Below are 10,465 nucleotides of genomic sequence, written 5' to 3'. Positions count from 1 at the left end.
GACAGCAATGGGAGCTCATGCAGCACCACTTGAAAACTAGTTTCTCTTTGGGGTGCATTCAGCTATAAGTTTTGTTCCTAGCTCTGACTCTTAAAATGGACAAAATGCCCAAAATACAGCATGTAATTTCAGATTGGTTTCTTCTGGGAACAAAGTATTTCCCTTAGTTCTTGCTATGGTATGCTGATGGTAAACACATCCGTTTTTATACCCACTCAAGTCAAACATGCAATTCGATCATGAGGAAGGTAAATCTGTGTGATGTGTTCTAAAGCCACATGAAGAAATTTACATAACACCGCCCCCGACCTTCACCTCCACCACACACACACACACAACTTTTGCTCATAGCACCTGGCCTGCTTTTGAACCTATGTCTTCTAAACTTTTCTTTCAGGTAAAGAGTCTTGGACTCTTCCTTCACTCCTCTGGTTATCAGTTACAAACCCTTTCCCCTTCTATGTAAGTCAGGTGTACACCTGTACTGTTCTCTGGGTGTGAGCACATGAAAACAGTTAAGAGGCCTAGGGAGACACCCTCGCCCTAAAGGAGATTTAGAAGTCCTAGATGCTGTGTGACCAGAACCAGGCCACTTACACTACACTCCCAGAACTTTTGCAAAATGCCTTGCAATGTATGGATTCATTCATTTACTTGACCAACCTTTACTAAGTGTCTCTTATGTTTCATGGACTATAATACTCATTGGGAGGCAAAACAAATAAAGCATGCCCCTACCACAGGGGAACTACATTTCAGTTAAGAGACATGCAATGCAATGTGCTGGAGCTGACCTGTACAGACAAAAGCTGTTCAAATGTTGTTGTAAGAGCCAGTTGTTAAACACAGCCAGTAATTTTAAAATTATGTAAACTTACAATTAAGTAAATCGTATTACAAATAAAAGTAACACTTATCGTTTCCAAATTACTTATCACTTCATTTTACTATCCTACTATTTACTACATTTTACTATTATCTGTGCTCTTGTGATAACTTACATGTATTGTATCTAAATGGTACAAAAACTATATAATACTATGCTACTGTGTATTTTTTTTCTAACTCTTCATTCAGTGACTTCATGTTAAAACTGAATTTTCATGATACAAGAATTTACACCATGGAAATCAGCGAACACTAACAATCAGTGCCCGATTTACTGTTTTGTTGACTGTCAGACTTAAATGATGGAAAATATGTTAATAATGCAGATAAAAACTCAATGTGTCATATTTGTAACTACTGCATTGTAGATGGCACAGAAAATTGAGAAAATATTCTCCCATTACTCAAAAGCTGTTATCCATTTCAGCAAAGTCATGGCAAACAAGTGAAGTTCCAATATGTCTTTACCATTTTACTTTTTCTTATTTATTAAGACAGACTGGCTATGAATTCAAAATTTTGCAGAAAAAATCAATGAAAACACTTCATGAGAATCAATTTGGCTACACAGAATAAAGAGATTGTGTATTTTGTTATTATTTATAAATTATGTGCTATACATTCTTCATATCGGTAAAATTGATAATAAACTTAAATAGATGTGATAGATAGGTAGATAGATAGATAGGTAGATAGATAGATAGATAGATAGATAGATAGATAGATAGATAGATAGATAGATAGACAGACAGACAGACAGATAGATAGACAGACAGACAGACAGACAGACAGACAGATCTCTATCCTTTTCTTTCCCATGGAAAGCCGGTTAGTAACCATTTACCAGGACGCCAATGGCTTAGACACACTGCCAATATCTGCAATATGGTGTGACAAGTGCTGTGATAGTAGGTGTGCAAAGGAAAGATATGTCAGGAATTGGGGAAGCAGTAACTTTACCTGGAGCCACTGGAGAAGACACAAAATAGAAAGTGCCTTAAGTTTTATCTTGAGGAAAGAATGAGAAGTTCTTAAGTTAGGGAAAGAATCCACAAAGATTATAAAACAAAGCGTTCCAAATTTTACACCCTGCTATTTGTTCTGTTATTGACCTTTAAATATTTAAGGGGAATCATAACATACATGTTTTTCTAATTTGTTTTTTTCAATCAATATTATATTATTGAGTTTCATCTATGTTGATGTACAACTATAGTTCATTTATTCCCACTGCTATATAGTTTGACATTGTACCTGCTTACCACTGACACATATTTGGGTTGCTTGTTTCAGGTGTTGTCTTATAAAATAACGCTGCCATGAACATTTTTATATAAGTCTCCCGTTGTACATGTGCAAGAATCGATTAGTTCTCTAGAAGTGGAATTGCTGAGTCATAAAGCACACAGGCACATTTGCAACTTTGCTTGCTTGAGGATGCCCACTCTTATTCCAAAGTGGCTGAACCACCAGCATTCTAATAGAGTTTTTATCATATCATGTCCTTGCCAAGACTCGCTATTGTCAGACATTTTAATTTTTTCCCATCTGGTAGGTGTAAAATGGTTTTCCATTATCAACTTAATTTGCTATTTCTTTGTTTTTAACAAGATTTGTTATTTTGAAAATTTTCCAAATGGCCCAGCTATTCTGGCCCTGGTGTTTAAGGGAAAGAAAGGGAAATAAATTACCCCATCCTTTCCCACTATAATAGAAATTGCATGACTCACTTTATTATGCCCAGTTGTGTCACTAGGTATTAAAAATACCTTGATGTCCTAACCTTATTTGGTTTTCATACAATGCTGTTTCTCTAAGAGGCAGTTTGAATCTGATGTTTGGAGAAACAAGGAATTCCTTCAGATGGGGTCAGTCTACCTCAATGGGCTTTCAGACCTTCTCTTACCCAAGGGAGACAGAGAAGTAGGTGGTGTCATTACTTCGTTCAGCATTTTCAATATGTATCAGGCCCTGGGAATAATTAAGAATACAGCCCCTACTTTTCTGGAATTTGCATTCTAGTGACAAACTAGTAATTAACAGTTCACCCCAACTGCCCTCCCCATCTCTCCAAGTCACTAGGCAATTCATTCATTCAACCAGCATTAGTGAGCATGCTCTCTGGGCCCTAGCACTCCGTGAAGTATTGGAGCAACTGCTAAGAAGTGCTACCTCCAGAAGCCCTGTTTGGCAGCCTGGCTACAAGGCTCACTGAAGAATCGTCTTTTAAGGGAGAAATTAATCGAATTACCCTTTGGTGGTAACCACTTTAAACAGCCACGTTTCCCAAACTGCAGTTTAAATACAATCAGAACCACTTTTCAAAGCCTATTAAAAATGCAGATTCCTGCCCCTCTAACTCAATGAATTACTGATTCAGTGGGTCCCAGAATCTTCTCTTAGAGAATTCTTATGCTCACTGAAGCTTGAAAATCACTGTTGCCCAAAAGTCACCCAGCTAGAGTGTGTTAGAGCTAAAAGGGCATAACTAATAGTCGCAAAACTGCAGATCAGACACCACCCTTAGGGGCAGAAATGCTAATGCTGTGGCTCTCTGTCCAGTGTTCTTGGCTCCAAGGAAACATGCCCAGAGGGGATCTGAAGCAGTGAGCCCCACTCTGCCCATCGCACTGAGGTTTACACAGTTTGTCAGTCAATGAACTATGTTGCTAGGGTTCCCTGAGGAAAATGGGCTGTGTGACCACTCCCCATGCCTCCGGACATTTGTCCAGAGAAAGAACACACCAGCTGAAACATTCCAGCCCCTAGATGGTCCCCTGGGTGATAAATAGCATCAATTTACAAACACGACATGCTTGGAGCCCCACTGACTCCCCAAAGAGATCTAGCTGTAGAGCAAAATGACAAATGAAATGAATTGTTGCCAACACAGACCCAAACATGGACAAGCTGGGAAAGGTGGCCTCTGTGAGGCCTAAGACAGGAGGAAGGGATGTTACTTCCTAAGTTCCTGAGGGGAGGATCCCTATCTCTTAGCAAATGTTTCATAAATGCAAGATGAATGTTGAAAGTGTGGTAACAAAAAACTGAAGCATTTGGGGACACAAGGCTGTGGGGGGAGAAGGGTTGCTCTGTACAGATTAGACGGTCATGTCCTCAAAGACAGCAGAACCTAGCCCATTCACCTTCTCACCACACCCTCCCACCAGGAGCCCCAGCTCTGGATCCGTGTGTGACTTAAATTGTCCTGATGCTTTCCAGACACTAGCCCCTTGTGCCAACTCTAGGCTCTGATCAATGAATGTGGGGCCAAGCCACAGGGAATGGAGGTGCTTTAACTCATATTAAATTTGATATCTGTGTTGCACTTCATATTTTAAAAACCATTTTTACTTTCGTTAGCCTATTACTCTGCCTGGAAAACTCTTCTCTGGTTGACAGGGTTGGTTCCTTCTTAGTTTATAGGTGGAGGCTTTTAAATAAATATCACCTCCTCCAAGTTACTCTCTATTTCATCATTTTGCTTATCTCTTTCAGAGCACTTGTCAAATCAATATTATCTTATTTACCTGTTTCCATTTTCATTATCTCCTCACTCTAGAATGTAGGCTCCATTATTAGGGCAAGGATCAGAGCTGTCTTGTTTAGTACCATATCCCAAAACTGGAAGAGCCATACAATTTTTATTAATGATTAGCAATCCTAAGGCAGGTGTCACTTAGATGAGTCCCTGGGTCACAGAGGGAAAAAGTGGCCTACTCAACCCTGATTAGTGACAAAACCTGTACTAGAATCAAAGGCCTCTGGCTTTTAGTCTAATAGTTAGCAAGATGCCAGCATCTGTCCCTGTCCTAGAAAGAAAGCTTAATAACATGTCTACATGGGAGGAAAATGTGGGAGAGCCAGACACAAGACTAAAATCAGCCAAAGTCTGTCCTCTCTACAACCAGTGTTCCCAACTGATTTCCTACTCCATGCTTGCTTGGGACCTGCCATGGAGGACAGAGAGTTTGGGTCCAGGCTAAGCCGCACCCAGAGTGCGCCCTCCTGCACCAGCATCACTTCTTGCCTGAGTCTTGCTACAATCCAGAGGTGAAGACTCAGGTCAGTGGAACTGACTTAGCTTAGGCTGCTATAACAAAATACCATAGACTTTGTGGCTTAAACAACAGAAATTAATTTTCTCACAGTTCTGAAGGCTAGAAGTCTGAGATCAGGGTAGGGTTCTGGTGAAGAACCTTTTCCTGGCTTGCAGATGCCTGCCTTCTTGCTGTATCCCCACATGGCAGAGAGAAAGAAGAGACTCTATAGACGCTTCCTCTTCTTGACCTTTAAATATTTAAGGGGAATCATAGAGAGCACTAATCTCACCACAGAAGCTCTACCTTCTTGACCTCATCAAGAGCACTAATCCCACCACAGAAGCTCTACCTTCTTGACCTCATCAAACCTCACAAGGGCCCCACCTCCTAATACCATCACATTCAGGATTCAGGGATTAGAGCTTCACCAGATTAATTGGCTGTGACGAGTGGGGGGGTGGGGAGGGCAGTGCCTGACAAACATTCATCTAATAAAAGGGACCCAGAAAGTGGCCTCAGGGCAAAGGAAGACTAAATGTAAACCTGTGATCCTCAGAAAAGAGGAGAAGAGGAGGTAGCAGAAAGTGAGAAGGGCGAAGAATTCCACCCATGGGTTAGTTCACAACAGCCTTGGGTGGTTCTCATGGGCTTCCTGGCCTTAGCAGACACCATAGGGAATGAAGGCTGCTCAGCTGGACCCCATTAGCAGACTTTGTTTTCCATTCCAGTTTGCCGCTGACCTGGAGCTGGCTAGCATGCTGCCCCAGGCTGGGAAAGAGCAGGGCACTACCTCATGCTGGATCACCCAGCTCAGGGGCCAGGAAAATTACATAACAAGACAGATTTTGCATGTTTGTACAATGGGATCAAGCTCCAGGGACAGGAAAGAAAGAGGCGAGGCCAAGGCAGGGGAGACTTTGGCAGATTTTCATCTGTGTCTGGCTCTCCCACATTTCCCTCCCATGTAGTCCTGGGGACCCTGGGTCTATCTGTGCCTGGAAGTTGCTGTGGCCCCAGGAGACTATGAGAGGGTATACAATGTGGCAGAATTCCTACATACAATGTGGTAGGGTTACAGATCTAGATTGAAGAGAACAACATGGAAGTCTAGCTTTAAATCAGCATGGCACAGTTCTCCTGCAGCCTGTTCTCCACGGCCGGAAATGTTGAGCCAGTCCAAAAAGAACACAGGTGGCAAATGAGGAACTTAATAAAAATGTGAACTCCTGAACTGTCTTCAGGGTATTGTTATAGCCACGAGAGATAGCGCTGCCGTGGCACAGGACGATGTTTGTTGGGTAGAGAAACAGCCTGTGGGCTAGAAAACTGTGAGTGGGCAGCTGTTTGAACTTCACTGCAAAGCTCCTTTTAGTCTCGACTCTTTACAGATGAAAATTAGGAGACCAGCTATGGTTGGGACATTCCTGAGAACTGGTGGAAAGAGGTCCTGGAAGACAGTGACCAGACTCCTCAGATCTCAGAACACAAAATTGTGAACCTCATCCAGAAAAATCCTTCAGAAGTGGGACTCAGTGTCCCTTTCTTCATCACTCTGTGCTGCTTTCTCCATGCTCAGTGGCTCCACAAGAAAATAATCGCTCAATCTAGTAAAGCTAAGAGAAACAGAAGGGGTCTGGCTAAGGGTCTATGGGAGCAAATACTTCTGCTGCCTGCACGGCATTCATCATGAGGTTCTTCTTCAGGCAAGACTCAAGAGAGGCCTTTGTTGGCAGAGAACTGAGCTTCCTGCATTGGCGAAGTGGTCCAACTGCTTCTGCTGAGAGCCAAATGTTTCCATCACGATTTATTTTGCTAAGTCATGGCTTAAAAAGCATTTGTGAAAATGTATGTGTTCTCATGTCTAAATAGCTCCTTAAACCATTACCTGCCTCTCTGGGCCTCAGTTTCCTCCTCTGTAAGATGTGATAGTCATTGTACTTAACCTCATGTACTTTGCCAATATCATTGATTCAATTTCACCTATCAAATAAACTAGCAGGAAACAGGGGCTTAAGAAAATGGAACACAGAATAGGTATAAACTGGTAACAAATAGGCCATGGAATGCTATCCAGAAGGGATAATCTGGGTGGGGCTCTAGAGGCCTGCGAGTTTGAGCTGCTGACATGCAGGTCTTGTGGCTTTTGATGATTTGTTTCTGTCCACTTTTATTTTGGGGTCTATGAGGATACCTTCTTATCTAGTTTCAAGCTACATGTTTTTCAACGGTTTTTAGTTTTTATTCTAGTTTCTCTGTTTTCATGCGGAGATTCCGAGCTATCCAAAAACTGTCACTGCCACTGCCACTGCCATTGTTCCAGAATAATTTTTTTGAACCATGTCAGATTATGCTACTTATCAAAAATCCTGAAATGACTTTCCATTTCACTCAAAGTAAAAGCCAAGGTTTTTACAGTGGCTCACAAGGAGCAGTGTCTCTGCTCATACTCACTTCTCTGATCCCTTCTCACATTCTCCTCTTCGCTCCCTCAGCTCTAGCTACACTGACTTCCTTGCTGTTCCTGGAACATGCCAGACATCTTCCCATCTTGACACCTTTGCTCTGGCAGTTTCCTCGACTTTGATCACTCTTCCTTCCAGGATGAGCTAAGTTAACCTCTTCCTGCAAGTATTTGAATCTCTTTCTCAATGACATCTAATCTGACCACCTTGTCTAATAGTGCAACCTCCTCACCAGCACCCCCGATCCCCTTTACTCTGCTCTGCTGTTTCTCTTTTCCGTAGCATTTAACATTTTCTAACATCAAACATTTTACTTATTTATTATGCTTATTATTATCTACCTTCCTGTTGCTAGGCTATAAAATTCATAAAAGCAGGAATGTTAAGTCTGTTTTGTTCTCTTATGTATATCAAGTGCCTGGAACAATGTCTGACAGATGTATCTGCTTAATAAAATGCATGAATGAATACATCAAGGGTGCAGTTTGCTCTGAGCCAGCTACTGGGGAGCACCTTGGTGCCAGGTCACCAACTGCATCACCCTCCTGCCCTGGCCCCTCTGGATACCCTAGTCTGCAAGCCTCTTGTGTAAATGAGTACTGAGCACAGCCAGGCAGAGTTTGTCCCCTAAGCCTCGTGGATTCTCAGAAGACAAGCACTGTCTCTGAAACAGTCTTTCTAGGACTTCTGAGTTCAGCCCAAGCCAGAATAGCACCCCGGCCATGTGCTTTCTAGCAGTTCAGTATATTTGCCCCTCATTCCACTGGAAGAGCAGAGGAGCCTAGAGTGCTGAAAACAGAGAGACAACTCCAGGCCTTGAGAGGGGGCTTAAAGGTAGAGAAGAAGAGGACAGTGTGTAGCAATCTCCATGCCCCTGGGCACCAGCCCAGGCCCAGCTGTGTGCCTGGCTGTTCCAAAAGCTTATAACCTGAGTCAGCTGAGTCCTTGTCCCTTTGGATGAAATTCATGACTATTATTTACTTGATGTTCTCAGCTTAGTCTCAGGGAACGAAGCCACTGCCCATCTTCTAGCTGATCTGGCATAACTAATGAAGTCAGGACTGACCAAGCAAGCACAGGCTCAACAGTCTTACTAAGCAAGCTCACAGGTCTCAGGTAAACAGGGCTCCCTTGCTCTTTCCCTCAGGATGAGGAAGCCTAAGGTGGAGGCCATTTTAATAGGGAACCCTGAACCAAACAGTCTCTCCTAAACTCGAATTAATCTTGGAAAATGCTCTCTGAGCTTGGATGCCTGAAGAATCATTGTCTAATCAGGAGATTACAAGTCTATTGCCAGAGCTAAGAAAGCAAGTAAAAGATTAAAATTGAGGGTTTTTTTTTTTCCAGCCCTAAGCTTAGGATCTCAGCTCTTTCCTTCAGATCTTTATGATTCTGGTGAAAACTGTAAACACAGCAACCAAGATTAGCTCTCATACTATCTCACATTGTCAAGGGGTAAGATGGTGTCAGTGCCTCCGGCCCACGCCTTCACTGCCCTATCTCCGGGGCAGTATAAGAAGCTGTTTCGTAGTCCTTTCTTCTCTTCCTTCGTCCCCCTCCTCATTCCCAGCTGGTGGATGGATATTCCTTAACTAGTAAAAATGAGTGGTCTTCATTTCCATCAACTAAGAGTGGGCCAAGACTCCTCAAATCACAGGAACCTGAAACTCAGATCATCTCTCAGGGTCTCCAGCATTCCCTTGAACTTGGACCAAATATCTAGTGGTCCCCACTTCCCCTACCAGCCAGCAGGGCTCCCAACCCAGTTGAGAAAGGGATTACTAGGCACCAGACATAGCACATAGACTATCTTATTTATTCTACATAAACCCCTTGAAGTAAACACCATTGTGCCCACATGAGAAAGCTGAGTTCAGTGAGCTTGAGTGGCTTAATCAAGGTCATGGCAACTTGAAAAAGGCCCATCAATTTTTACTGCCTTTTGAGGTTTCCCAGCCAGCCCGTGCAGATGTGTTCACTGTCTTTACCAGGGTCAGGGACATTCACCTCTGGGTTTCTGAAATGTTATGGAAAGAGAACTTCCAAAACAGGAGACAGTGCATCCTAATTTTTCCAGAAGAGTTCTGATATCCCATTGTAATTATTAAGTGCCCTCTTCTCAAAATTGTCTTAGTTTGAACAATTTACATAGTCACCCTATTCAAGAAAGGCCAGGAGCAAAGGAATGAAAAAAACAAACAAACAAACAAAAATACTTGCTTGAGGCCTTGTTAGGGCTTTGATGTTTACAGGGTTTGCCCCACCCTAACTTCTCCTGCCGGCTTTTCCTTAGACCCTCCCTTCCAAACTGCTCCTTGCACAATGCCAGAGCTCTGACCTACAGGACAGGAAGAATGAGGATGGGACATGCCAGAGGGTTCTTACCACAACAGATGACCTTTCAGTGGATCCCTGGATTACTATGAACAAACTAATTCTCCAGGCAGGAGACCCATGTCCTTCCAACCCTAACAAATAACAAACTCTCTCCTGTGGAGGAGAAATCTAAGAGACCACCAAGGTTTTGAATGTCTCACGAGAGAAGAAAATAACATCTTTGGCAAAGCTTTTACTCCACATTTCAGTTTCCCCCAGAAACTCTTCTCCATCATATAGTGGAATAACACAGTGGAAAGAGCAGATATTTAGAAATCAGAGATCTGAGTTTATATTCTAGCTTGCCCACTCATTAGCTGGGTGACGTTTCTCAACCTCCCTGAGCTTCAGCTTTCTAACTCATCCGAAAAATGGGTATAAGAATGCCTACTTTGCAAAGTAATTGCAAACCAGTAGATGAAATTATGTGTAAAATGTTTGGCACTTGAAAGGCATTTATTAAGAGTGATATGATGATGGAAGTGAAAGTCATCTTTCACTGAATGTAACACAGCAGTGTTGCTCTCTGGGCACAGAAGAATATTCCAAAGTTATAAACTCCAAAAGCAGAAAGCAAAAAATACTTCTCAAGAAGACAGAAGGTTTGAGAAAAAACGGTTCAAGTATATGACCAAGTCAAACTAAAATGAGATGTATTTGGCAACTAGTAGGAGCCAAGTAAGATAACGAATACCA

Source organism: Pteropus medius, unplaced genomic scaffold (assembly GCF_902729225.1).
Source record: "Pteropus medius unplaced genomic scaffold, Ma_sr-lr_union100, whole genome shotgun sequence".
Taxonomy (NCBI): domain Eukaryota; kingdom Metazoa; phylum Chordata; class Mammalia; order Chiroptera; family Pteropodidae; genus Pteropus; species Pteropus medius.
The sequence above is the reverse complement of the archived record's forward strand: the minus strand, read 5'-3'. Positions refer to the sequence as shown.